Source organism: Heterocephalus glaber, unplaced genomic scaffold (assembly GCF_053883595.1).
Source record: "Heterocephalus glaber isolate CG9 unplaced genomic scaffold, H.glaber_assembly_v1.0 deba00001730, whole genome shotgun sequence".
Taxonomy (NCBI): Eukaryota; Metazoa; Chordata; class Mammalia; order Rodentia; family Bathyergidae; genus Heterocephalus; species Heterocephalus glaber.
The window spans coordinates 2,833,585-2,849,355 of NW_028258441.1; positions in this window are offsets into that span (position 1 = coordinate 2,833,585).

Consider the following 15,771-nt stretch of genomic DNA (forward strand, 5'->3'; position numbering starts at 1 on the left):
ATCTATTTCTTTATGTTTCTGTTCTAGAGCCTCTAATCATGTCTTTCACTCTGCTCACCATCTCTGTAGATATCTGGGAGATTATTTCTGCTTTGAATTTTTCTAGAGCCTCATTCATCTGCTTTGTTACTTTCCATGCTATCAGTTCAGGGTAACCAGGTGGTTGGTTATAGGACTTTTCCATCTCATTTCCCCCAGGGTTTACCCTTGTTGTGGTGGAAGTCTGAGCTTGTGCCTCACTTAAATGTCTTTTCATTTTTGTTTTTGGTACTGTCCTTGGTTTAACTCCTGTGTTGATAGTTTGAAATTGCTTATTGTAAGTATCTTTGTTGCTTGTAATTAGAACCCTTATGGAATGATTGCTTCTCAGAGGTGTCTTCCAGATATAGCTGGTCTTTAAGTTTTGAGTCTCTAATGACTCTGAGGCTATCTCATTTTCCTTATACTAGGAAGGTTCACTGACTAGATCAATAACAGTACCTTAGCCCAAGTGATACAATCAGCAACCCCACTGCATCAAGTACATCTTTGAAAATGACATTTTGTGGTAGTTATTAATCTATCACCTTTAACTGTATGAATTAAATCAATATCGAGGATCAACCCAACATATAATGAATGAACTCTTCAATATAACACCTTTACCATTTGGGAAGGGGAGTTAGAATGGTTTGGGGAGGGAGGTATAGATAGGTAGAATGATAGGGGAATGTTAACAGTGAGGCCAGAGGACACAGGCGAGAAGGAAAAAGAAAATAATAGGAAAATAATGAACTCTGAATGAGGGCCAGAACAGGGACAAAAAGGGAAGATGAACAGTGTGTGAGAGTAAGAGAGTGAGTGCAAGAGAGAGAGAGAAATTAAAGAGAAAAGAAAGAAGAAAAGAAAAGAGAAAAGAAAAAAAAGGAGAGAAAAACAAATATTTGCAAAGTGTCAGAAAAAAATTAAAGATAAGAGGAGAAAAAGAAAAGAAAAGAGAAAAAAAACCAATAATACTAATTTTGGGAATAAAATATAACAATGAAGATGAAGGACCTCTTTCAGGGTATCTCTCTGTTGTCACAATAGACAACGTGGTTAGCAGTGTGCAGATATAAGTCAATTAGTCTCAGCAAGCCAGTTGCAGACCCATGAGATTCAGGGAGATTTCTGACTGCAAGTTCCAAGTTGAGCTCCCTGTCCTCCTGTAGGGTTGAACTCTGCAGGGTTGTACGGCAGGTTCCAGCTGCCCTTCCCCTGAAGATAGTTAAGGTCCTGATGGGAGGTGATGATGATTCAAACTTACCCAGTACAGTGTCCTCGTGGTCCGGTGCCCTCTGTTTCTTTGTAGTGTGGAACCAGGTGGCAGTACAGAGAAGGAGCCAGAGGAGCCGGGGAGGGGGGGTGTCCACTGGTTTGCACCATGGCATGGGCTAGATTGGTGTGTTCCACGTGGCTCGCGACCTTCCTAAGGTGTCCGAAGACCTGCCTTTCTGACTTCAGACTATTTTAAATTATTTATGCTTTGTCATAAGGTTGCCTAAATAAACCCAGGTATGATACTTGAATCTGGATCTATGAACATTTTTACACTCTATCTGAGGAATACATTTGGGAAATCTTCATCCATGACAAATAACCATGTTTTTGCATTTATCATCATTTGCTTGTTTAGTGTCATACAAACATCATGATTAATCCCTGAATATTTGACCACTCCAACAAGGAATTCTGTACTATGAGTAGTTAATCATTATTTCTTTTTAGCCCACTTAATTCCCAAACCCCAAACAACAAATCTACTTTCTGACTCTACATATTTTTTTTCTAGAAATTTCATATATTTGGAATTGTGCCATATGTTTACTTTATGTGTCTTTCATTTTTCACAGAACATTTCCATAAGTTTTATTCATGTTGCAGCATAAATTAATATTTCATTCCTTTTTATAAGTGAAAATAGTTCATTATATAGATATACCACAATTTGTTTATTCATCACTTGATGGCCAATTGGGTTGTTTTAAATTTTTGACTATTATGAATAATGCTGCTCTGAACATTTTTTTGATCAGTAATTAATCATTCTATTCCCCCTTTACATGCAACTGAAAAATGACAGGGTAGGGACAGAACAACATGACCTCTGTACTGTTAGAATTATCATCCATTAAAAGAGCATTAACTAATGGTCACTAAATTTGCATGTTAAGGTAATTATATATAGAATACTGCAAAAACACAGTAAAAAGACAAGTTTGCCCATTTCTGCTCAGGAAGTCCCTCTACTCCCAAGTTTCATTGTATGTTGTCCTTTTGACTCCAAAATATACTGCTCCTATTATTGTTTCTCCTCCTTTTGATCTTCCTTTGGTTCTCCAGTGCCCGAACTTCCAGAGCCTTCTCTTTCAGATGCCATCTTTTTGTATGCCATTTCGAAGAGCTTCAGTGATGCCTGCTGGAGGGAAGATGCTGCCTGCCTGATGTTTTCTCCTGTTTCACTGTCTTTTTGAGCCAAGAGCTCCCTCGTTTTGGAAATCTCTTCCTTTAGCTTGTTGCACTCATCAGCAGGCAGTTGGTCCTTGAACTCTTCCATCTTTCTTTCTGTGTCATGAATTATTCCTTCAGCCATATTAACTGCTTCAACTCGTTCCTTCTTTCGCCGGTCTTCCTCAGCATACTTTTCTGCATTTTAACCATATTTTCTATATCATCTTTGCTTAAACCACAAGAAGACTGGATTACAATCTGCTGGTCATGTCCTGTACCCTTTTCTTTGGCAGAAACATGTACAATCCCATTGGCATCAATGTCAAATGTAACTTCCATCTGAGGGACTCCACGAGGGGCTGGGGGAATGCCAACCAAAGTAAACCACCCAAGAATCTTTTTATCTCCAGCCATCTCTCTCTCACCCTGACACACTTTAATTTCCATTTGAGTCTGTCCATCAGCAGCAGTAGAAAACACCTTGCTCTTCTTGGTTGAAATAGTGGTATTCCTGTTAATAAGTTTGGTAGAGACACCTCCCAGAGTCTCAATACCCAGAGACAGAGGAGTGACATCCAGGAGCAGCACATCTGTGATATCACCAGCCAATGCACTGCCTTGAATCACAGCTCCAATGGCCACAGCCTCATCAGAATTGGCAGCTTTACTTGGATCTTGGCCAAAAAGATCCTGTACAGTCTGCTGAACCTTGGGCATCCTAGTCATTCCACCAACAAAAATCACTTCTCCTATGTCACTCTTGCTGACTTTGGCATCCTGCATAGCTTTCTGGCATGGAGCAATAGTCCTCTTGATTAGATCAGTGATAATTTCCTCAAACTGAGCTTGGGTCAGCTTCATATTCAAATGTTTGGGTCCAGAAGTATCCATTGTAAGATATGGCAAGTTAGTGTCAGTCTGCACAGATGAGGAGAGTTCACAATTAGCCTTCTCAGCAGCTTCCCTCACCCTTTTAAGTGCCATGTTGTCTTTGGTCAAATCAACTCCTGTCTCTCTCTTGAACTCCTTCACAATGTGTCACAACAAGGCCTGGTCAAAGTCTTCACCACCTAAGAAAGTGTCCTCATTGGTAGATTTCACTTCAAATACTCCTTTCTGAATTTCTAGGATAGAAATATCAAAAGTTCCTCCACCTAAATCATACACAACAATGATTTTGTCTTCAGATTTATCTAGACCATACACCAGAGCAGCAGCTGTTGGTTCATTAATCACCCGAAGCACATTCAGTCCAGATATCTGGCCAGCATCCTTAGTGGCCTGTCTCTGTGAGTCATTGAAATAAGAAGGGGCTGTGATCACAGCATTTTTTGGAGTGTTCCCCAAGTAATTTTCTGCAGTCTCATTTTCATCAACACAAATGCTCCAATCTGACTTGGAGAATAGAGTTTTTCATGAGCCTCAATCCAGGCATCACCATTGGAGGCATGGACAATTTTAAAGGGTACATTTTTAATGTCTTTCTGCACTTCAGGGTCATCACAGCGCCGGCCAGTGAGACACTTGGTGGCATAGAAAGTATTGTTTGGATTGGTGACAGCTTGTTGCTTTGCTGGCATGCCAACAAGTCAGTCCCCATCTGCTGTAAAGGCAGCAACAGAAGAGGTGGTTCTAGCACCTTCCCCATTCTCCACAACCTTTGCTTGTTTACCTTCCATTACTGGCACACAGGAGTTGGTAATACCCAAGCCAATACCAACAACTGCACCCTTGATTGCTTCTGATGCATAATCTCTCCTTGAAACAAATCTAAATGCCTCATGACTAAGGCCATTCCAGCCATCCTGGTGGCGGGCGACCGTGCCCCGGGAGGCGGCGGCCCCTACTAGACGGGCTGCTGCAGCTCGGCTGGCGTTTATCATGGCGGCTATATGGAGGAAATACGAAGAAGGTAACACCCGTTTAGCTGGCCATAAACTGCTGCTCTGAACATTTTAATAGGTGTTTTTTTTGGACATTTCTTTTTAGTTCTTTGGGGAATATGCATACAAATGGAATTTGGGGGGAATATGGTAACTCATGTTTAATCTTTTAGAAAAACTGCTAAAACTTTTTCCAAAATTAATTCTTTTGTTTTATATTAACACCAGCAGTATATGTGTGATCCAATTTCTCCACATTCTCATCAGGTTATATATTCTTTTAATTATTGTGATATTTGGTTTATGTGAACAACTATTTTATTGCTTCATTTGTATTTTATTTATTGACACATACATATTGCACATATTTATGGAGGATTGTATTATGTTTCAGTTTATCTATACACTTGTAATCTCCCAGTCAGAGTATACATTTCTATCTTCTCAAATACTTGTCGTTTTCCTCTTCATTGTGGTTTCATTTGCAATTTTCTTATGACAAATGTTCTTGAGCATCTTTTCATGTGTTTATTGCCTAGCTGTGCACCATCCTTTGAAAAATATCTTCTCAAATACTTTCTTGATTTTTAACTGCGTTGTCTCTCTAAATATCTATCTTAGAAATTTTACATAAATGTAAAAACACAGTATTCCTTAAGTCTGGCTTCTTTTGCTTAGCGTAAGGTTTTCTAGGTTTATTCCTGTTATAGCATGTATCAATTATTTTATTCCTTTTTTTGGCTAAATAGTAATTCATTTTGAATATGTTATTTTTATTTGTGTTTTAATTTTCTTTTTAAAATTTAATTGGTACACTTTTTTCATTAATTTTATTGGTACATTTTAGGTATACAATACAGTTACATTCATCATTGGGATCTTGTACCTTTACGTGATGTATCTTGGTTCTTATTTTTTCCCCGTTCCCCTGCCCTTCCTTCACCCCTTCCACCCTTCCCTATTTACAAAGACTTTGTTTCCATTTTTTTCTTTTCTCATATTTTTTCTTTTCCCTTTTCTTCCCCCTACCCCTCCTACTTCCCCTACTCTTTTAGACCTTTTCTTCCTTTGTTTCCATTTGTCCTTCTATTATTTTTTTCCTTTTCCTTCCCTCCCTTCCCCCTAACATCTCCCTTGTTCTCTTTCCTATTTGAACATTTTCTTTCTATTTCCTAATATCTATCATCAATTTTAGTCCTAATTTACTCTTTTTTTCTAATACAAGATAAACAATGTGACATTTAAACATGTGTGTCCAATTTATTTCAACTAAAATTGTGTTCTCAGTGTTAATCCATTTACCTAAAAATGTCTTAATGTTATCCTTTTTCGTGGCAATGTAGCACTCCACTGTATATACAACTACATTTTCTTTATCCATTCATTTGTTGGTGGACATCTGGGATATTTTCAAGATTTAACTATTACAAATTGTACTGCTATAAACATGGGTATGAATATACCACTGTGGTATGATGCTTTTAATACTTTTAGGAAGATATCAAGAAGGGGAAGAGCTGGGTCAAATGGAACCTCTAGTTTTGGTTTTTTGAGGAATTTCCATACTGATTTCTATATTGGTTTTACCAGTTTACTTTTCCACCAACAATGGAGTAGGGTTCCTTTTTCTAGCCTTGCCAACATTTGTCATTGGTTGATTTCTAGCCATTCTTTCAGGAGTGAGATAGAATCTCAGTGTCATTTTAAATTCCATTTCTCAAATGACCATTGATATTGAACATTTTTCATATATTTATTTGCCATTTGTACTTCTCCATCTGAAAAGTATCTATTCATTCCAGATGCCCATTTTTGGATTGGGTTTTTAAATTTGAGAGGTCTTGAGTTCTTTATATATTCTAGATATTAGTCCTTTGTCGGAAGAATAGCTACTAAATTTTTTCTTATTCTGTAGGTTGTCTTTTTACTCTCTTGGTGTTGTGCTGAAGCTTCTTAATCCAATGCGATCCCAGTTGTTAATTCTTTGTAATATTTCCTGTGTGATTGGGATTTTGTCCATAAAGTCTTTGCCTACACCTATGTCTTCAAGAATTTTAAGTAGTCTATCTTCCAGCAGATTAAGTGTTTCTGTTTTAATATTTAGATCTTTGACCCAAGCATATTTTAGTTTAGTGCATGGTGAACGATATGGGTCTAGGTGCAGTCTTCAGCATGTAGAAAGGCAGTTTTCCCTGCACCATTTGTAAAAGAGTCTATCTTCCTTCCAGTGAAGGTATTTGGCCCTTTTGTCAAAGATAAGGTGGCTGAGTGTATCTGAAGTTGTTTCTGCATCTTTTGTTCTGTTCCACTGATCCTTGAGTCTTTTTTTTCCAGTACCATTCTGTTTTTATCTGGGTAATTTTGAAGCATAATTTCAATTTGAGAATTTTGATGCTTCCTGGCTTGCCTTTGGTTATCAAGTATTCATTTGGATTGATTCAACTTTTTGACTATAATGAATACTACTACTACTACAAACATTCATCTGCAAGATTTTTTTTGTGTGAACATTTATTTTTATTTGTCTTCTGTGCAACTCCCTGTCATTAGAAGTGAAATCACTGGGTCATATGGTATCTATATGATTATCAATTTGAGGAAATGACAAATTCATTTATGAAACATCTCATCAAATTTCATTCCCATTTCCAGTGTAGGAAGGTTCCTGTTTCTCCATATATTCTTCAAAACTCATCATTTTGTAAAATTATAGACATACTATATATATATATATATATATATATGTATGTATATACATATATATATGATACTATAACTTCCCCAATGACATAATATTGAGTATCATCTGTACATATAAATTCACTGACTTTTAAATTTTATTAATTTTATTGGTACATTTTAAGTACACAATACAATGATATTCATCATTGGAAATTTGTACCTTTACATAATCTATCTTGGTTCTTATTTTTTGAAGGGAGGACAGAGGAATGGGGAAAAAACATTTAACTTTTATCATACACCTGCTATATACAAACTACATGGTGCTATGGACAATATAGCACACAAAGAACCATAAGAAAGTTAAAATCTAGTGAGAGTATTAAGATAGCTGTGATTTAAATTCATACTTAAGCCATGTAAAAGATTTGTGATCTTGGATAGGTTATTTAACTTCTCTGTGCTTCATATTCTTCAAGTGTAAAAATGAATTTTTAAAGCAGACCTCACAGGCAATTTGTAAGAATTAAATGAGTTTATTCAATTAAATATTTTTCATATGGCTTCTTTATGCTCTTGTACCATACATGTATATACATATGTGCATAAAAAGTACAAAAATGCCTAGTTCAGAGCCTTACACCATTCATTAAAATGGGCAATGCTTGTAGCAATGATGGCAATTTTGAAAATGCAGACAGCATAATCAACTATGGTGTTTGGATAGATTGTCTGATACTACAGTGATGTGAAATTACTTTAGAGAGAAATGTTTTAATCACATTAAACAGCTACTTTTGAATATAAAAGCTGCTATAATGGCATACTTGTTCATTGTATCTCTCAAAACAAATCATTGGCTTTTTCTTCCTGTTCTTCATTGTGAGTCTTTGTGTGCCTGATTGTCCACAGCCATATTGGCACTAATTGGCAACCTGGTAGGCAGCGTCAGCCAGGAGATCAAGGACTGACAGACGGAGTGGTGTGCCTTCGGTAAGGGCAGGGGTATGTTGGCAGGAAGCAGAGTAGAGAGCTCACAGTTCAGTTTTCTTTGTGGAGCTACAAGATAGCCATTGTAGACATCAGCTTGATGTTCATAGAAAATGATAACTATCACTATGGGAAAGAAATTAGGAAACCGACCTGGATACCAGCTCTCTCTCAAAACAGTTTCTCCTGAACAGGCTTTTATGAATGATGTATATGATATGTGGACTTTACATTTGTTAAAATGTAAAAGGAAAAATAACCTCCCTTTATAAGGGATTTGACCTTGTGAAATAGCCTATTGCATTTGAGAGCTAAAATGGCAGATAATTAACAGATAATGAGAAATATCTAATAGCACGTATGATAATTTTTGAGATATTTTCCAAATAATTTCAGATGAAAAAAATATTTTGCAGTGCACATGACTTAATGAGTTTTCAAATCAATACACTAAAAGTCTGATTTATATGCTTATGACTTGGACAAGTATTTGTAATACAGAAAAAGGAGGCTAGCAACTAGCTGTAAACAAATGAATTTACTGTTTGGAAAGTTCATATATTAAAATACAATCACATGAGATATTTATATTATACACATACTTTCTTTTGTATTAAATTCTTTTATTGGGACATTGTACGTATACGACACAATTACATTTCTCATTGGGAATTGTACCTTTACATAATGCATCTTGGTTCTTATTTTTTCCCCATTCCTAGCCCTCCCTTCACCCCCTCCACCCTTCCCTATTTACAAAGACTTTATTTCCAATTTTTTCCATTTCTCATCATTTTTCCTTTCCCTTCTTTAGTTTCCACTGCCCCTCCCACTACCCCTACCCTTTTGGAATTTTTCTTCCTATTTTACATTATCGATTATTCATTCTAATCATTAGTACATTTTAGGTATACAATATAATGACATTCATCAAAGGAAATTTGCACCTTTACATAGTCTCTCTTGGTTCTTATTTTTCACCCTTGCCCAGCCCTCCCTTCAACCCCTCCAGTCCTCCCTATTTACAAAGATTTTGTTCCTATTTTTCCATTTTCTCATATTAATCCCATTCCCTTCTATCCTTTCCCCTAGCCCTCCCACTTCCTTCCCCTTTGCCCCTTTTCTTCCTATTTCACATTACCTATTATACATTTAGTCCTTATTTACACTTTCAGTTTCTCATACCAGAGAAACTATTTGGTATTTGTACATGTGTGTCCTATTTATTTCACTTAAGAGTATTTCCTCAATGTGCATCCACTTAGCTATAAATGTCTCTAATTTCTAATTTTTTATGGCAGAGTAGTACTCCATTTTATAAAAAACCACATTTTCTTTATCCAGTCTCCAGTTGATGGGCATTTGGGCTGTTTCCAAGTTTTAGCTATCACAAACTGTGCTGCTATGAACATGGGCACACATATATCACTGTGCTATGATTCTTTTAATTCTTTGGGGAAGATCCCCAGCAGTGGAATAGTGGGGTCAAATGGGACTTCCAGTCCTAGTTCTTTGAGGTACCTCCAAACTGATTTCCACAGTGGTTGCACCAGTCTACACTCCCACCAGCAGTGGAGCAGGGTTCCTCTTTCCCCACAGCCCCGCCAGCATTTGTTATTGGTTGATTTTATGATAGCAGCCATTCTTTCTGGAGTGAGGTGGAATGTCAGCGTTGTTTTCATTTGCATCTCTCAAATGACCAGTGATGTTGAACATTTGTTCATGGATTTATTTGCTATTTCTACTTCTTTGTCTGAGAAATGTCTGTTCATTTCAGATGCCCATTTGTGGATTGGGTCTTTAAATTTGGGAGGTCTGATTTTTTTAAGTTCTTTATAGATTCAAGATAGTAGACCTTTGTCTGAGGGAGAGCAGGTGAAGATTTTTTCCCACATTGTGGGTTGTCTCTTCACACTTCTGGTGGTTTCTCTTGCTGTGCAGAAGCCTTTTAATAAGAAGAGATCCCATTTGTTGATTGTTTATGCTAGTTCACGGGCAACTGAGGTTTTGTTCATAAAATCTTTTCCTACACTGATGTCCTCAAGGGTTCTACCTAACCTCTGTTCCAACTGGTTCAGAGTTTCAATTTTAATATTTAGATCTTGAATCCATTTTGATTTTAGTTTAGGGCATGGTGAGAGATACAGGTGTAGTTTTAATCTTTGGCAAGTTGAAGCCCAATTTTTCCAGCACCATTTCTTAAAGAGGCAATCTTTCCTCCAGTGAGGGTGTTTGGCTCCTTTGTCGAAGATGAGATGGCTGAGTGTGTCTGGCGTTGTTTCTGCATCTTCTAATCTGTTCCACTGGTCCTCAAGTCTGTTTCTTTGCCAGTACCATGCTGTTTTTATCACAGTAGCTTTGTAGTATAGTTTCAGGTTGGGGATTGTGATACCCCCTGCTATGTCTCTGTTACCTAGAATTGCTTTTGCTATTCTGGGTCTCTTCTTGTTCCAAATGATTTTTGGATTATTTTCTCGAGGTCTATGAAGTATGCTGCTGGGATCTCAATTGGAATTGCATTAAATCTATATAGCAGTTTTGGAAGTATGGCCATTTTCACTATATTAATCCTTCCTACCCAGGAGCAGGGGATGTCTGTCCATTTTCTGATATCACCTTCAATCTCTCTTTTCAGAGTACCATAGTTTTCAGAGAAGAGGTCTTTGATTTCTTTTGTTAGGTTGATTCCTAGGTATTTCAGGTTTTTGGATGCTATTGTGAAAGGAATTATTTGCCCTATTTCTCTCTCAGTGAGTCTGTCATTGGTGTAGAGGAAAGCTATTGATTTTTGTGTGTTGACCTTGTAACCAGCTACTTGGCTGAATTTGATTATTAAGTCTAGAAGACTTTTTGTGGAGTTCTTGGGGTCTTCTATATAGAGTATCATGTCATCTGCAAATAATGACAATTTGACTTCTTCATTACCTATCTTTATTCCTTTTATTTCTTTCTCTTGTCTAATTGCCTTGGCTAATGTTTCCAGAACTATATTGAACAAGAGTGGTGATAGTGAACATCCTTGTCTTGTTCCTGATTTAGTATGATATTCTCTGTTGGTTTTTCATAGATGGCTTCTATCAGTTTGAGGAAGAGAAAATCTATTCCAATTTTTTGAAGGGTTTTTATCATAAATGCATGTTGTAGTTTGTCAAATGCTTTTGCTGTGTCTATGGAGATAATCATATGGTTTTTGTCCTTGGCTCTATTGATATAGTGTATTACATTGATTGATTTTCATATATTGAACCATCCCTGCATCCCTGGGATGAATCCCACTTGATCAGGGTGTATGATTTTTCTTGATGATCTTCTGCATTCTGTTTGCCATTATATTAAGGATTTTTGCATCTATGTTTATTAGTGAGATTGGCCTATAATTCTCTTTTTCCGTTGGGTCTTTCTCTGCTTTGGGGATCAAGGTGATGCTTGCTTCCAGGAATGAATTTGGGAGTATTGCTTCCCTTTCAATTTCATTGAAGAGTTTAAACAGTAGTGGCAGCAGTTCCTCTCTAAATGTCTTGTAGAATTCAGCAGTGAAGCCATCAGGGCCTGGGCTTTTCTTACTTGATAAGTTTTTAATTACATTTTCAATTTCATTTTTTGATATTTGGTTGTTCAGAACTTTAGGTCTTCTTCGTTCAGCTTTGGTAATTCATATGTATCTAGGAATCTGTCCATTTCTTCTGTGTTGTCCATCTTATTGGCGTATAGATTCTGGAAGTAGGTATTGATGATCCTCTGGATTTCTGCTGGGTCTGTTGTAATTTCACCCTTTTCATTCCTAATTGCATGGATTTGAGCCTTTTCTTTCCTTTTTCTGACAAGGTTGGCTAAAGGTTTGTCAATTTTCTTGATTCTTTCAAAGAACCAACTCTTGGATTCATTGATTTTTTTGTATCGTTCTCTTAGTCTCCATTGCATTGATTTCTCCTCTGATTTTTATAATTTCCTCCCTTGTAATGAGCTTTGGGGTTGTCCTGCTCTTCTTTTTCTAGAAGCTTGAGGTCCAGCATCAGGTTGTTTAATTGGGCTCATTCTGTTTTCCTAATATGCATATTCACTGCTATGAGTTTCCCTCGTAAGATTGCTTTCACTGTGTCCCATAGATTGTGATATGTTGTATTGTCATTGTCATTTAATTGAAGGAAGTGTCTGATTTCTTCTTTAATTTCCTCTGTGACCCATTGGTTATTCAGAAGTGTGTTGTTCAATTTCCATGTGTTTATGAAATTTTTCCAGTTTCTTTTGCTATGGATCTCGAATTTCATCGCACTATGGTCTGACAATATACAGGGGGTAACTTCAATTCCTTTGCACTTACTTAAACATGTTCTATGTGTGAGTATGTGGTCTATTTTTGAGAGTGACCCATGTGCAGCTGAGAAGAATGTGTATTCTAATTTTGTAGGGTGGAAGACTCTGTAAACATCTGTCAAGTTCATTTGTTCAAGAGTTTGATTGAGTTCTAGTATTTCAGTACTTATTTTTAGTCTATTTGATCTATCTATTTGTAACAGTGGGGTGTTGAGTTCCCCCACCACAACTGTATTATTGCATATATGACTTTTCATGTCTGTTAGTATTTGTTTTATATAGTTGGGTGCACTAGTGTTTGGTGCATAGATATTTATGATTGTCATCTCTTCCTCTTGGATTCTTCCCTTTACAAGGATGTAGTGTCCTTCTTCATCTCTCTTCATCAGTGTTGGTTTGAAATCTACTTGATCTGCAAAGAGGATAGCTACTCCTGCTTTTTGGAGGGTTCCTGTCACATGCAGTATTGTTTTCCACCTTTTAACTTTCAGGCTATGAGTTTCCCTTTGAACTCAGTGTGTTTCTTGTATGCAGCATAGTGTTGGATTTTGCTTCTTGCCCCATTCTGCCAGTTTATTTCTTTTGATTGGTGAATTGAGACCATTAACATTGATGGTTATAACTGAAACGTATTGACTTGTCATTGCCATGACTTTTTCCTTTTGTGGGGTTCTCCCCCTTTCCATTTAATTTCTTGTCATGCCAGATGGGTTCATTCTGCTTTGCTTCCTGGGGTTGTGATCCTCAATGTCTGTTCTTAGGATATTGTGTAAAATTCTTTGGAGTGCTGGTTTGGTATTCATGAAGTTCCTAAGGTGCTCTTTGTCATGAAAGTTTCTTATTTCTCCATCCTTTTTGAAAGATAGTTTTGCAGGGTACATCAATCTGGGTTGGAGGCTGTTTTCTTTTAGGGCTTGGAATATGTCACTCCAAGCTCTTCTTGCCTTGATGGTTTGTGTTGAGAAGTCTGCTCTGATTCTGATGGGCTTTCCTTTGTATGTGATTTGTTTCTTTTCTCTGGCTGCTTGTAGAACTTTGTTCTTCTGTTGTGTTTCTGGAATCTTAACAATTATATGCCTATGTGTAGATTTTTTTTGATCAAGGCTATTTGGAGTCCTATATGCCTCACTTATGTGTATGTCAAGCTCTTTTCCCCTGCTTGGGAAGTTTTCTGCCATTATTTCTGTGAAGAGATTTTTTATGCCATCTCTACTCTCTCCTGTTTCTTCATTGAGCCCAATCAGTCTTATGTTATTCTTCTTTGCATCATCTAGGAGCTGCTGGATTGATTTCTCATGTTCCCTTATCATTTTGAAGCAATTTTTCTTTTCCTGGTCACTAATTGCAATCTTCTCTTCTATATCTGAAATTCTGTCCTCACATTGGCTCATTCTGCTGTGTAGACTTTCAATGGAGGTTTTCATGTCCTTGAAATCTATTTGCATCTGTTTTATGGATTCCATTTTTTTCCTATGTTGGGATTCCATCATGTTCCTGAGCTCCTCTCTAGATTTATTAGTCATGTCTTGCACTAGGGGCACAATTTCTCCTGTTATCTGAGAAATTATTTCTGATTTCATTTTTTTCCAGATCCCCTTTTGTTGCCAGTTCAGTGGGTCCATGTGGTTGAGTATCAGAGTGCTCCATCTCATTTCCATTTGGGGTTGCTGTAGGTGATCTGGAAGTCTGGTTTTGAGCCTTATTTATGTGTTTTCTCATTTTGACTGGGGCTGGGGGCTGTTAGAGCCTGCACGGATTACCTCCTTTGAGCTGGGAGAGGTGGGACAGGGGCCGGGAGCAGCAGTAGGGATGGTGACCCAAAAGCCCTTTCCTGTGGGCTGGGAGCAGTGGGAGGGATGGTGGCTGGGAAGCCCCTTCCTCTGGACCAGGAGCAGTGGGATGGTGGCTCAGAAGCCCCTCCCTCTGGGCCGGGAGTGGTGGGAGGGATGGTGGCCTGGAAGCCCCTTCCTCTGGGCCAGGAGCAACAGGACAGAATGTGTCCCAAAAGCCCTTTCCTCTGGTCTGGGAGCAGCGGGAGGGATAGTGACTGGGAAGCCCCTTCCTCTGGACCAGGAGCAGTGGGACGGTGGCTCAGAAGCCCCTACCTCTGGGCCGGGAGCAGTGGGACTCAGTACCTTGTTCTGGTGGTTCGGTGTCCTCTGTGTCTTTGTAGTGTGGAACCAGGTGGCTACCTGTCTGCAGCGGGGTGATTCGGCGTCTTCCACATGACTCAGGACCTCGGTAGGGCATGCAACATACATATTTTAATAATGTTTATTGTGAAAAGAGAAATTGTAATATAATTTTCTTTATGAATGCATATTTAGTTTTACACACAGATTTTCCATGAGATTTCTTCTAGTTTGTTTTCCAATTCATTTTTGGTAGTATTGACTTTATGAACAAAAGTATTATATACAAAAGTTTTTAAGGATTTTTCACATAAATGTGCATAACTTCTCTATACTCAAATTGTACATGTAGAACTTCAATAAAATTAAAATGCTTTGTTTATGGCTATTTTTCTTTTATTAGTACATGTTTGCAGTACATAATGTTTACATTCATCTTGGGGAGTGGGTACATAATAAAACTTGCTTCTGTTTTTCCTCCCCTCGTCCTTCCCACTCCCTCCCTCTGCCTCTAAATTCCCTTTCTCCATTTTCATTCTTGTTGCTATTGTAATTCTTAGCTCATGTTCATGATATATAATGTTTGTTTCTGCTGAGGTTATGAGGTTCCTCTACATGGCATATCTTAATTCTACTTACCTCCTTTTCCCCTCTTCTTCTCCCCTTCACCTTATTTTCTTGTACCTTGTACCATTTGTAAAAGGTCTATCAACTTGTTTCCTTCCTTCCATCCTTTATTATTCCCTTTGAACTTGGCCTTACTCAAATGAGAGATACGATATGCTATCTAACTTGTGTGATGGATTTATTTCACTCAACATTATATTTTCCAGATGCATCCATTTACAAGTGTCTCAAATTTATCCTTCTTTAGAGGTAAGTAGTATTCCATTGTGTACAGATACCACATTTTCTTTATCTGTTCATCTGTTGATGGATATACTACCTGCTTCTAGATTTTAGCGATTATGAATTGTGCTGTTATAAACATTAGTATGCTTTTATCACTGTAGTATGATATTCTTTTGCTCTTGGGGAAATGCCTAGAAGGAGAATAGCTAGGTCATATGGCATTTCTAATTTTAATTCTTTGAGAAATCTCTCTATATTTTCTGATTTAAAAAATGGTAATACTCCTTGTGCAAATGCTGGAAACTAAAAAAAACAGCTATTTGTAGAATGTCATTTTCTCAAATTCTTATCAAAACTTACTATTATTTAAATATCAACAATCCAGTAGATAAACTTTCATTGGGTTACTAGTGATTTTGAAATAATTTAATGTCATTTTTTTTTTTTTT